The 14,664-nt window shown below is 42.4% G+C and overlaps 1 protein-coding gene across 1 annotated transcript in view; it reads right to left on the bottom strand.

Moving 5' to 3' along the window:
* The window catches only part of LOC106645192 (uncharacterized), a 131,194-nt gene that overhangs the window by 115,471 nt on the left and 1,059 nt on the right, over window positions 1-14,664 (bottom strand). The window lies entirely within an intron of this gene.

Genomic DNA, 14,664 nt, shown 5'->3' on the forward strand with positions numbered 1-14,664 from the left:
ATCCCCGCCCGGGGAGAAGATGACGGGAGGCCCAACACCTGTTTCCCGAAATTCGATCGAGGAAGCCACTCTATGAGAGGTATACACACTCTTTGTCCCTCCCGTACATGTATATATTATATCATGTATAGACGTGATGCAACCCGCAAAACCCGAGTTGCGTGAGTTACACACACACCGGTCCGCCCTCGGTCGTGGGAATCTATGGCGAGTTTTTGCCTGCTCCGTTCTTTCCCCAGCCGAAATAATCTCGGGAGAAACTGTATATGCAACTACAGGTATACTTTACTGGTACACCCTTCGAGACATACATCGGCTTCGATAAAGTTCCAAAAGAACAGAGAGCAATAGTATTACCTACTTAATTACACTTCACCCTTTTTGGATCTTCATTAGACGCCCGAGCACGGAAGTAACGATCGGGTCGATCAACTGTTAATGATCTATTGGCCAGGTGCATGTCATGCAGCGTCACCCTTGGTGTCAAAATCATGCAACCGCGGGTACCCACATTACACGTCAACAACATGCACCGATGCACACTTTTAGTAATAATTAATTAACTAGCAAAAAATTAGTGTCTTTATTCATCTGATAATGAATGTTTTTTTACATTTGTGTAACTGCAATTTCATAATATTGATACTATTTATGCATATGTGATGATAAAATCTGTAAATTTGACGAAATACTGTTATTCTTTCCTTAATTAAGCAGAAATGACAGTAATTTGGTACCCCAGCTTTCCTGTTATTCTTTCCTACGCACGCTGGCGTCGACTCATCTATCCCCTCCCATCACTTGCACCTGGCCAATAGATATGCGACTGATTGAGTGTGACATACTTTGCGTTGAAATTCAGGTCTATGCATGCGTATGACCCAGAGAGACCACGTTAACGTGAAAAAATGCTCGGTAACTTTTTCATCGAAAATTTTCCAGCTCCTAATCCTACAATCCAAGAAATGATTGGCCTATATATAATATAATTATAGGCGCGCAACATCAGCAGGAGTCTTTTTTAATCTTCAATGGCTGCAAGTAGTAGCGGTGCTGTACAAGCCAAGGTCGCACGAAAGCTCCGTGCAATTATGTGTAAATGCCCGACAGAGAGAGAGAGGGAGAGGGAACAAAAAAAATTCATTCTCTCTTGCCTTTATTCGTGTGTGTACTTGTATGTATGTTGGCATCTTTGAAATTGGCATAGATTTTATACGAAAACTGTTAATGAAGCGGCGATTAGGCCGCACCACCACCACCGACATTTACCATCTTCTTCGTCACCTCGGCGACGACGGACGAACGACTCTATACACAGGCGTCGTTTACTTACTTGGCCCGTAAAATTATGCAAACGGCTGATCATCACGCGACGACTTCTACATTACACGCTCGTCTCTCTCCCATTAGCTGTGAAAGAGAAAAGAGTCTATATGATGTATACCTACACGCTTCGGCGCAACAACAGTGCAGAAGTAATATTGCAAAGAGAGAGAGATGCGACTCGGTGATAGAAAAACAAATTGAAACGTGCAACGGTAGTGTAAGTAGATGTACCTATACGTAATACGTGAATCCATTGCTTGAACAGATCTTGATGAGGGAGAAAAAAATCATATATTTGTAGTTGTATCAATAAATTGTATATGTATGAAAATTTTAATGTATAATTGATATTTTAAGTATAGATGTTTATTCAAAATCCAAGAGTAGGTGTAGGTCTTGCTCGATATTTACGTCGTTTGCTCTCAAAGTTGGCATAACCTATTTCGCCAAGTCCTACTTATACTACTCTTCCCTTTATTTTTAGGGTCGAGCGAGGCCACGTACAATATAAGAGAGGGAGAACATATATACACATACCTAAAAATACAATTTTTGCTTTTCGTCGGGGCAATATTACTTTTCTTACACCACCGAAATTTCAGAATATAATACAACGTAGGTAGGTATATAAATATACCGTATAACGACTTCTTGACATTGGCGAGAAGAAGCACAGAAAGTAAGCTGCTCACGGTCGCGCGCGGAAGTTGCGGTCAATTGCGACAATTGGGCATATGGCTGCTGCTGCTGCTTGTGCTGCTGTTATTATACGGAAACAAAAAGGAGCTAGATCGTACATTATACCAATACATACACACATACTTTTGAGTGCCCTGCGCGAGAGAATAACTGGCGGTGAAAGTATAGTTTCGCAAAGTAATTTTTTTTTTTTTTTTTTTTTTCTCCCTTACTTGGCTTGCACACTCGCCCCCACGTACGCGGTGGTCTGCCGTGTGACGAAATTATTTCTTATATACACGTACACGCGTTGTAGGTAATAGTTACACGTTGTAATTGCGTTCACGGTCCATGGGTTTGCCATACGGAAAAAGAAAAGAAAAAGTTAACACGCGGAGAACCGCGGATTACCTACATGATTTTTTTCGTAACGCTAATATAGCTGCTCCGAACGAGAGGTGTTTTGCTTTTTGTTACCAAACAGCCCCGCTAATGTACCGCTAAGATGCGTGTGTGTGTGTGTGGTCACCCATATACATGTGTACATGCACATAGGTATATAGTGCAGGTATAGGTATACATCCACTTTCCACCGGAGAGGAGAAAAACGATTCACAGTATGTTTTAACAATCGGCAGATTGCGGCACAATGGCACGCCGACGCTGCCGCCGCCCCGACGGACTTTACGAGAGATAATTTATTCAAAGCGTAACGGTATTATAATACATACATACATACATATATATGTATAATGGCATTTAGCTTTTCTCTCTCTCTCTCTCTCTCTTTCCGAGTATACCTAGTTGTATGTTTATACGTATACGGTTAAAAGCGTGTGGGCATCGGCTATCTCATTTGAGAGCTTTTACTGTACATTATATAGCGGTGACTTTTCACCTCCTCCTCCGCATCGCCGTGTATAATTGCCGCGTTGCTTCATTATACATTAGCCAGCATCGGGATATATCTCTCTCTCTCTGATATTAGTAAGTATCCCACCAGCTGCAGAGGGACGATAGTAAAAACAAAAGTCATAAGTATATTTTGTCGAGGAGGCTATAGAGTCAGAGGGAGCAGAGATGATGTATTATCACGCATCGTTATGATGTGCGTGTTTAGCGCAAAAAAACCAAGCCTTACTTATGTACCAATGTACAATCTCTGCAGAGAAGGAGGAAAAAAAACACACGACTCGGAGACTCTTTATATATCTTTGCACTGCAAGGCAGGACTCTCTCTCTCTCTCTCTGCGGGGTGGAGCTATATATGTATATGCACTTACAGGACGCGGAGTGTGTCCGTTCCGGCAGTGTCCAGCCCGTCCTTGCGTATATAAATGAAAAGAGGAGCAGGGGAGAAAGAGAAGAAAAAAAAAAAAAAAGGAGCAGCGGTATAGGCCGTAGGCAGTATATGGATTTTTTTACGTATATGCACACATGCACGCATGAGGGACAGTAAGTATATAAGTAAGTGGTGTATAGAGGACCAAAGAGGATGCGAGGGAAGGAAAAACAAAAAAAGAAAAACTGATAAAAAAAAAAAAAAAAAGAGGGTCGAAAGATTGCGGGGATCGATTGTCAGCACGCGATCCGCACATGCACACGCCTACTGCCTCTTGCATGAAAAGAGTTGCAGGGAGGGAGATTAGGCGGCGTAAAACGTCCGCGTGCTCTGTACTGATTCTCCTTCCTTCCCGGTTGTAGGGGTACGATGCCCGAGAGGAAGAAGAAGGAACTTGCAGCGGATGAAAGAAGAAGAGGCGAGTATCTATATACACATGGGGTATGTATACTGGTACTATGCACCTTCAGAGCTGCTACTTGTGCGTGTGCTATAATCGCCCGCGTGTACCCATACCTATATACCAGCATCAGAGGTATAAGTATACGGGTACATGACGCAGTTACCAATATCATGTACATAAGTACAGTAGTCGGGGGGGGGGGCTTATCCTCAATGTCCTTGTCTCGAAACTCGTACAACTATATAGTACTATATCAGATCTACTGGTGAACGCGGTAATAATAAAGCACATCCATATCACATAGAGGTGGATTACAAGTCTGCATATGACCTATGGTAACTCTCTGTTGTCTGGTTTCCGTTGCAGTAGCCCATGGTCCTCTTGTTTTTTTTTTGCAAGACGAATACCCGTCCATTTGTCTACGAGCATGCGGATATTTCTTGCAACTATTTTGCAACCGGATTGCTGCTGCAGATGGGTAGGAAAGACAGGAAAACTCATCGTCATCGGATTTTCAGCAGGTTGTCGCGTTTAAGGTGCTCGACCTCCTTGGAGCAGTATGCTTATATTGATTTCTCAAAGAAAAATAAAATATAAGGTACATGCGGAGGATTCTCTGATTAATTATTTCTCAAAGGCGCAATCACACCTTCATACCAATGGGAATTAATATGCGTAAATGCAGCTGTATAGGGTCATATGGGTGGACTCTACGTCCTCTCCCGCCTCTTTTTTTTCTCCACTAATCACGGGGCGACCTAAATATATAACCCCCGAGAAATTTTAATCAAGCGAGGATGCAAATTTAAATACCAAATCCTCGGAGGTACTTGACACGTTTGAAAATAAATTTCCAGTAGTATAGGTGACGCAAGCGCATCAGTTTCCAATGTTTCTATATATAATATAATGCACTTGCATCAGGACATTCGTATGGTAACATTTATGGATGAACAATCGATTGAGAGAGAGTTACAAGCGTGCGATGTATCGGGGCTATATGTGATATAGTATAAAATAAAGGCAGTCTGGCAGGCACGCAGAGAGAGAGAGACAAAGGAGACAAATGAGGAGTCCCGGAAGCGTATGTATACACATGGTATATGTATATACGTGTAGACCTCCTCCTCCTCTCTTCTTTATCTCGTCCTCGCCGTAGCCGTGAATAATTTCGGTGGGACGCGAGTTGTCGACGAGTACAAAGACGAAAACGTCTCTCTCTTCTCTACCCTATATATAGTAGGTACATTGGCGCAGCTGCAGCTGGCATTCCTGGCTTGGCTGACTGTTGATGATGGCTCGGTCTTTACCCTCCCTCTCTCTCTCTCTCTCTGTTGATAGCTTACACACATACACATGCAAATACCAAAAAGCAAGTGATATGCTGCTGTACAACGTATAGGTATAATATATACATATAGGCATATGAGACGCCAGGCGCAAATCCGCAATTGTCCATTGCATTCGTCGTCGCTGTATTACATCGCCGCGTCTAATTCGTGATGTGCGCCATCGGTGTACTTATATATACCCACTCCACACATAATCCAATAGGTACCTCTCCATCCTTATTTGCGCCTCGTCCACGAATCGCCGAGATGTCGATGAAAATATAAATATATATATATACATATGAACTATTATTGTTATGTTTAATCTCCTCCTCCTACCTCTCGTCCTTACATAATATATACGTCCTACGTGACGTGTAAGTATAGCTTTAAAAGCAGAACATATTGTGTCACCGAGCGTGACGATTTATAATATCGTATGGTGTCTCTCTCTCTCTCTCTCTCTCTCTTGAGTTTGACGTACCTACGTATCATGACCATTGTAATTATTCCACGCGGTGCGTCTCAAGTATAATTATATACGTGACATGCGGTGGCATGTATATAGCATGTCAACCTTCTTAATTATATTATAATATATCTACATGTCTAATACTCGTTGTCGTTATAGTACTGTAGTACACATGTCATGTGCTTAAAGTATACATATATATACGATATAACGATGTGTATTCGCAGATGTATTCAATAATATATGCAGATTACCTATTTTTTTGTTTTTTTTCTCTATACCCCGTGTGTCTAATCGATCCAAAGTACCTAAGGTCTATACCAACACACACGTGCAATCAAACGGGCTCGAACGAATTTCATATTAATTTGAAACGGAATCCGAGCGAGCTGCTCGTCTCAATTTTAATGATAAGCCCATAAATTAATATCCTCCCTTTTTTCTTCTCTCTCACCCTCTTTGGCTCGAGGAGAAGAGTGCGGCGCCGCTGACAGGAAAATTCATTGCCGAAGAAGCACCGGTATAGCTCGCGCGCGAAACAAAACGTGTATATACACCACTCGGAATGTATCACTGCAGGTCTCTATAGAGGTAAGTGCATGCATGGCGTAACATTGCGCGAGTGGTAAAGAGAGCGGTGCAGGCGGCGGCGGAGGATCGATGGGGGCATCATTCAGCGGCAAATCAGCCATCAGGGAGAACTGGTAATTGGAAAATCAGCCGGGCGACGCCGTAATACCGTGTTAATTTGTGCATGGACTTGTATGTTAATCTATTGTGGGAGCCGATCATTGGACCGGATGGGGAAATGCGCGTGCGAGTTGGACAGACAGCGAACGGTATGCGTACCTATAGGGATGAAATTAATATTGTATACATAGCCACATTGGCGAGTGCAGGAGAGACCGAAATACACGTGAGTTGTTCCCCTCGCGTTCGTAAGCGATAAATACGAAACCCCTCCTCACGGGTGAGAGGGGAAAGAGACGCGCCCTGCCTCGGTGGTGCAAGAGAAGAAAGAAAAAGGAGTGATAAACTCACGCAGCCGAGGACATGTGGAAGGAAAGCTGCTCTCCCGCCGTGGCTATTAATGTCGAGAGAGAGTGCGGTTTCGAGGGTTGATGATGATGATGATGCCTGCCACCGCTTTACTGCACCGCACTCGGCGTCCAATTAACACCACCACCAAAGGGGAAAAAAAAAATTTTACAGAGCAGAAAAACACATAACACAATAATATATACCTTTAGGTACGCGAGTTTCTCTCTCCTCTCCCATGGCCGCCGTCGTCTGGGCGCGAGAGAGGAGAGTGTGGGAGCTGTGCGTTCGCGACCTCTACACCTTGTCCCTCTCTCTCTCTCTCTCGGCTGTTTGCATAATAATTTTCCCTCGGCTCTCCAATGCATATACTTACTATCTGGTATCACGTGAGTGTACCTGTATGGGTGCATACACTTTAGTCGCGACTGTACGAACACCGGAATGGTATGGCACAGTTTCGATTAATCGATTATTAGTTATTGCAAATATAACGTTCATCAGACTATGTACATGATAGAGGAGGGGGGGTAGCGTCGCGGGTTTAGCTTTAATTGGGGGGGGGGGAGGGGTACCGAGGTCTAAGACACGCCGAGTGGCCGAGATGCCGTACTCGTCGTGGTCGTCTTTTAAATATAGCCCCGAGAAACAGATCTCTGACCCAGTGATCCCATATCGGTCCTCCCCCCCCCTACCGCCAGAGACCGTTGCGTAAGTAAGTAGACAGTGTTATACCTATTTGCCTCGTAGCTTTTGGGAAAACCAAACATATAGGTTTACGTGGATTATATTCTCGCCCAACACTATATGTATATATGTTAGCTACGCCGACGCTCGAAATAAGCAGCTCGCAGCTCTGTACATCTTGACCCCCCCGCGCACACCACCAAATAATTCGTACTTGATTTAGCTCATGTATTATGTACACGATCATCTTGCATTTCGTTGCTATACCGATGATGTATAAATTACAGCCACGCGCTGCATTGGGTTGTGTACAAGGGTAGGCACGTAATATATTTATATTAACATCATAGTTAAAATTGCATCGATTGTTGAGACCAAGATGTCAAAGGGCACCCCTCGATCATCTCGTATTGATAACTATAGATATACTGTTGTTGTTGATAATACGAGTTTGAAAGGCTGTGTGGAGGACGATATGAGTTTTATATTTCTGCTGTCGAATAGCCTAATGCACTGGTAAGTCGTGGTGACATGCGAGTTGGCCAAGAGGACGCTCCAAGGGTGCACGGCGTAAACGTGCGTACTTACTTACACCCAGCAGCGAGCAGAGCGCATAAGAGTAACTTTATGGGTACTTGTATATAAAAAAGAATATTGCATATACCTACAGAGACATATACATATATGTAAGTTCTGGAAAGAGAGAACATGGGGAGCTGAGTAAGTAGGTATACCTATATGTATATTATCGTAGGTAAGGCTGCAGCACCAGCTGGTCAAGACTATATGCGGGGCGAGAGAGATTCTGTACTGTTCTGCACTTGTATGCTCTTGGGCTCTTTCTCTCGCACCACACGCACACCCAACCCGGCGAGCGAAAGGATGCATATACATATATACACGCGCGTCCCTCCTCTCTCTCGCAGCAACAGCTCGTTTCGACGTCTATTTTTACACGCCTCGCGACTATTACACACCTAGTATAGGGTATACAGATGATGCTTCTTTATAGGTAACATATCTGTATATAGGTACTCGCCAACGAGCCAGCTTGACTGCATATTATATGCTGCAACTCGCGCCCCGATGCCTATCTTCGTTTCGCCGCGTGCGTGCCCCTCGGGGGGGAGAGAAAAAAGAAAACCCCTTCCAGCAACAGCTCCCGCGTGTACAGTGGTATATATAGAGGTACCTATACCAACTACTCGCCTGCAAGTGCAGCTTTATAATATCCATATCCTCGTCGTTTAGGGGTAAACATTTATAAATGGACAACTCATACGTATACGTATATACATAAATATAAATAGTCACCAAAGTACACTTTTGTCGCCCGTTTTCGGAATTTATGGAACATTTGCTGATGGGGTCGTCGCCAAGTGGAACGACATTGGAAAATCGGGAACGCGCGCGCAAGACGCAACCCACGTGCTTTTCCGCGCTTTATATGTATGTATGAACTAACAGAGCGGGTTCCCTCTTGTTTTCAACAATCAACTGCAGCTCGGATAAGTATACGAGAGAAACCCATCGGTTGTTCCTCCGATGGGGTTTGTCAATGAATGCGCGCATCACACCGCGATAAATCATTTCTCTCGCGTTTAGCGAACGCCGGCATATTCCAACGACCCTCTTTACCTCGCTCGCGTCACAAGTAGTACCTACTTACTGCTATGTATGTATATATGACCCGAGCAACAAATCGTGTCATGCGAAAAAAGCCGCTAGTTGGCTTATGCACGCGCTTAGCTGCGCCGGATTGCATTGTTTAGCACTTTATGATATTGTAAAGGTATCTTCTACGTACATACATACAATTATGTTTAATGCATTATATATATCTGCAAGAAATTGCTACTCATGCACACGTGCAACAGGTGCGCTCTGCAGTTCATCGTCGTCTTGTTTCTTTTGTTGTTGTTGCTGCTGCTGAGCACCATCAGTTAGTCGCAAGTTTTACTAACGCGCTCACGAGGCGCGTCTGCTAAAAGCGATCCTCCGTGTGTATCCACTTGCTTGATTTATATATGTATATATTTATGCTCGTTGCCCAACAATCGAGAAAGAAAAGGGGAAAAATAGAATAAAAAAAAGTGTGACGGTAAACAAACAAAAAAAATATACACAAGTATAAAATACATATAGCTATACTTTTCTCTTTTAATCACGTTATTCTCGCTCGTCGAGCGCCTAAAAAGGGGTATACACATAAATTTCCCTTTACAGTGTGGTGAGCAATAATTTTCGTTACGCCAAGTGACTTTGCGTCTATATAATGAGCTTTAATGCAATAAATGAAAAAAAAAAAAAAAAACATGTATATATATATATATACGCATGTATACGCCAACAACCCTTCCCCTCATATTTAATTGTTTTCGTTCATTCATACGTACGGAGGAATGGTACCCATATATGCATCGTAAACACACATTATCAATTAAAAACGCACTCGTGAGTAATTGCCGTATCAAGTTTCGCGAGAGTTGAACAAAAGCGGCGTGTAAACATTTCATTCGGAAGTTTTGAAGCGTCAAGACGCATCAGCGAGTTCAACAAACAACACCCATATATATATATATTACTTTATATTAGCTGCAGCTGTACCTATATGATGTACGTGTGCACCTGCATGAGCGCGCGGAATAAAAATCAGCGCATAATATACCAACGGTGCACATTATAGTCGACGCGTTATAATCGCTGCTACTTACTCACAAGTACAATCAATTGGGGCGCGAAAGCACATAGCCGGGGCGAAAAATTTATGCGCCAGAGCTTCTGTTGAGCGAAATTTGCCTATTTTGTAGACTTGTTTGTACCCGATTTGGCGCCCACCTCGTACAAGTACATGCCGCTTTATATATACATATTATATAAGCTACACAATACTCGGGCGAGCCCCTTATTTGTACCATGTAAGCACCTTAAGTTGCGCGAGGTGACGGCGAGGAACGAGGCCGATACGCGAAAGTGCAAGTTACGTAACGGGAGAGGTGATTTCGGTGGGAACCATCCAAGCTTCATCCTTTTCTTCTTTTTTCAGGGATTTCCCTCGGGATTTCCAAAGTGACTGCAGTGATTTATGATTATATTTTTCACAGATGATCGTTATAACGAGTTCGAGGCATCATTACATCCAAGCGTATAAATAGGACGACGCGCTTAGGTATACGTACTAAATGAGAAAAACAATTACGCTCGGGTTAATACAAAATGCACAACAATACACCCATTGCTATCGCTGGAGCTTCGAAATAATTTATTTTTATTTTCAGAGAGTAAACGATCGAGTAAACCGGGTAAAGTGATTTCAACTCCCGGGTTGGTACGGACAAAAATATGATACTTACAAAATGTACAAATTTATATATATATAATCCAGCGCTATCGGTACGGATCCAAAATAATGTTTCTATTTTCAGAGAATCATCGAGTAACGTTATTTCAACTCGTGCGTCGGTAGATGAAGTTATAAACAATGTATTTTTGAAAGAATCCACATTGGATCATGTACATTTTTCCTCTTTTTTTCGTTGAGACGCCTCCCGTTGAATATTTTTGCTCGTCCACGGGGGAAGAAAATTTTTGGCTGTAACAACAACACGGCGAGGTTACACTCGCACAAGTGAGTTTAATGACGATAATGATAATATGGGTACAACGCAAATTACAGTATATACGCCGCTGCGGACGCTACACTCGAGTCAAACAACTTTAGATAAGGAGAATCGTATACGTTTTCGACACTGCAGTGCCGCTCCGTCAAGTTTTCGGGCAGTAATTGTCACACTGCGGTTGATCGATACGCGATCGAAATCAATAAAATCGTCGTTAAATCACCATTTGCTATCGGTAATTTACTCGGCCAATAATTGCGCGCGCCAGTCATGCATGTAAATTGTGCAAGATATATTTATCATGATACACATACCCGAAGAATTCAACCGCTCATAAAGTATATTTATACACTTTATCAATATAAAATATTATGCACGCATGCACGTAACGCTTATTTATTATAATGTGTGTACATAAACGTCGCGCCGACTAGTAATATATTGTGCAATATCTATAAAATACACGAGAAATCAGCGGATGGTAGTAACGTTGTAGTAAGGAGGGCAGTTCTCACATTAAACAACTTGGCAAACAACTCCGAGACTGCGCTTCTGCGCTTACGCATACCTACTCTTCTGAAATTTGATGAAATCTCATACAGTGTGGCAGCGCCTAAATAAGCCTAACAAACTCTGTGTACCTAATAGGGCACATTTTGAAATACGCGCGTTATCTCGTCGAGACGAGCGGCGCGTTAATATATATATATATATATAGTCGCATACCATAACGCGGTTGCCGACAACGAGAGTTTGAAAAGAGGGAACGAGGCAGAATGAGAGAAAGGTCATTCTCTCGGTGCATGGCTAAGTATGTGTACTGTACGGCTACTGTGTGTATAATATACACGCGTGCAAATGCATACGGCCGTGACGACTATTCATAGTGCGCGGACAAAGATAGGGGGAACGCTGCTTCCGCCAAAAATACGGGGGTGGGTGGTATACGGAGGAGGAGAAGTAAAAACAGCCGAAAATTCAATCCTTTTCCAACAACTTTGCCGTCTGAGTTTGGCTTGAAATCAAGCGAGCGGCGAAGAATCGATGGAGCAAAAAAAAAGAAAACAATGCACTCGCGTGACCCTCGCATTTTAATCGCGTATACGATTACGTGTGGTACTGCCGTGCTATCTCCGCTACACACGCACACACCTGTGCTTCACATCCAATGAAAGTTAGTCATTTGTTGTTACAAATGAAAAAAAAAAGAAAAGAATACAAGACAATGCGGGAGCTCGAGCGCAGGAAACCAAAGCAATGAGGGAGCGGTGGATGATGCACCAGGACTTTCACGGTCAAAATCAACGGAGCTGCACCGGCTCGGTGCATATATGTAACCCCGCGCGCTCGAGCTCCCCCGAGTCCATCCGTTGAACCGCCTCGGCCGTAAATAGAAAAGTAAATAAACAGATTCGAAAAACAAAATTAATCGCGCTCGGCCGGAAAAAGCGCGTAGATCGACACTTCCGGTCTATACGCTGACTAATGCACACATGGCCATGAGAGGAGCTCCGAGAGATGTGCGCATGTAAGCCCCTACGTGTATGTATACGCAAACAGCTGATAAGCAATTACACCGTGCGGTTGGGCTTCCCGGCCGCAGTGTATAGGTGCCTACTACATGCGTGAATTTTCACAATTTCGCGGCTTTCTCACGGCTATATCCGATCATTGCCGCTCTCTTTTTCTCTCCCCACGAATTGCATAGGTAATGTTTATCATTCGGATCAAAGCAGTCTAGTCGGTATGTATCCGACTTATGAGAACATGCTCGAGTTTTATTTTCACACTTTTTTTGACTTGGCCACATTATAATTATGTGTAGGTGTTACGAAAGGAACGTGTGCACGGTGCAACTATAACATACAATTCGCGAGGGTTTAAAAAAAAAAACTTGACAATCTGTTGTTGCTTTTTTTGGATTCTAAGGCGATTTACGTGTTTACACAATGGGCGGCTGGAAAACGTGTCGGCCTCGGGTACTTTTCAAATATCTGTTTTGTCGGAAAAAATCACGTGTTCGCTCGTAGAGATACTTTGCCGCGAAAGACAGTTCATTTCACATTATCGGTATATTACTCAATAATTTTTATCACAATGAAACATTGCAGCTAAAATGTGTTCAAAGGCTCGGTTGCTGTTTCATTAAATCATACCTCTGCTGTATCTTTCGGTCTTTTAATGAATTATTCGGCAATTTTAATAAATTTACTGTTAATTAATTAAGAACCAATCAACACGTACATATAACTGATATCGACACTGCCTACAGGTATAAGTGTTCTTTGAACTTCAATCTTGCTCCCATTATACAAAAAATATTTCATGAAGACCTTAATTATGATGGCTATCACGAACATTTTCAAACTGACCCAACAAATTGTAAAAGATATGGTTTCTAAAAAAACTTTAAATGCTGTAGAGGAAAAGTGTATTTTAACACTTCATTGATATGTTTTCCCGTATTACTGGAGAAACGTGAAAGATAAAAATTTTCACCTCAAGGACGTGCCTAAAACCAGTTTTTATTTTTTTTTATTTTGGGAACTCATATGATGGAAGTATTTTTGTGGAATCACTGTTATATGCGATTATTTATGAGCGACACAAAAAAAAACACTTTACAAATAACCGTAAGCTCTAAGTACAACTGTCCAAATAAAAGAGAGAAATACTTGGCTTAAAAGTTTAAATTTAGGAAGGAGCACTTGGAAAAATAAAAGAGACCTGCTGCAATGCGTGAGTATACATGCATCTTCGTGTCGTGCGTGTGTGTATTATTACCCATCACGCACCTAATGCCTCCGCTAGGCTGCATTTACGTCGAACGAACCCGTTACGCCCCGCCGTCCCCTCAATTAGTCGGGCGAACGTCAAAACACAGCGAGATCAGACCAGACCTTGCTCTCGAGCTGCAGAGCCCGTTTCGTCTACTTAAAAAAAAAAAAAAAAAATCACCGGTCAGCATATTTCTAGCAAATAATATATGCAGCTCATTAGGCACACCCTATCCTTTGAGGGGGTTTAAACAAGTATCTGACGGTAACAAAAAAAAAAAACAAAAACAAAAAAAATCAACTGTCTTACTGGAAACTAATCTCTCGACCGAGTAAAACGTACACTTGGGAGAAAATACTCCAACAAAAGGATGACGATTTAACGCCACGCCAAACTTGCGAATAAGTATAAGTATATTTTTAGAAGCGTGCACGAAAATGAGATGCTATACTTGTCCTCCTCCCGCGTCAAAGTCTCCAAAAGCTGCAGCTACCAGTCGCTGTACAAGTACTTGTACAACACGTGAGTAGGTATATCATAATATTAAGTAGGTACTTGTATATACTTTCAGCGCGATCGGCATCACCTCCTCGAGCGAGCGCTAAACATTGGCATCGGCAGCAACCGCCACACATAACAGTACTTATATCTGCACGGCCCTTCAATTCGCGGGAAAACTCATTGGATCTCGGGTATTATTTACTTGGGGCTCTCGATAACGGGACTGTCCAGTTCTTAAAATCGTCAATGATAGGTGTGCTTGTATACATATAATTGTACATCCCTGGTAGCGCCCGAACAAGTATACACATTTTATCTGTAAGGTAAAGGGCCCATCTATGAGACAGTTTTTTACCACTTTTTTTGCTATTAAATTAATGTACACTCTCTATGAGCGGAAATATATCAAGTTTTGGTATCAATGAAAGCATTAGATCATTACGAATAATATTATAATTTTTAAATTCAAATAAAACGTTAAAAAATAA

The sequence above is a fragment of the Copidosoma floridanum genome, unplaced genomic scaffold (assembly GCF_036245765.1).
Source record: "Copidosoma floridanum isolate Cflo_tuat_1 unplaced genomic scaffold, Cflo_Japanese_pri ptg000001l, whole genome shotgun sequence".
Taxonomy (NCBI): domain Eukaryota; kingdom Metazoa; phylum Arthropoda; class Insecta; order Hymenoptera; family Encyrtidae; genus Copidosoma; species Copidosoma floridanum.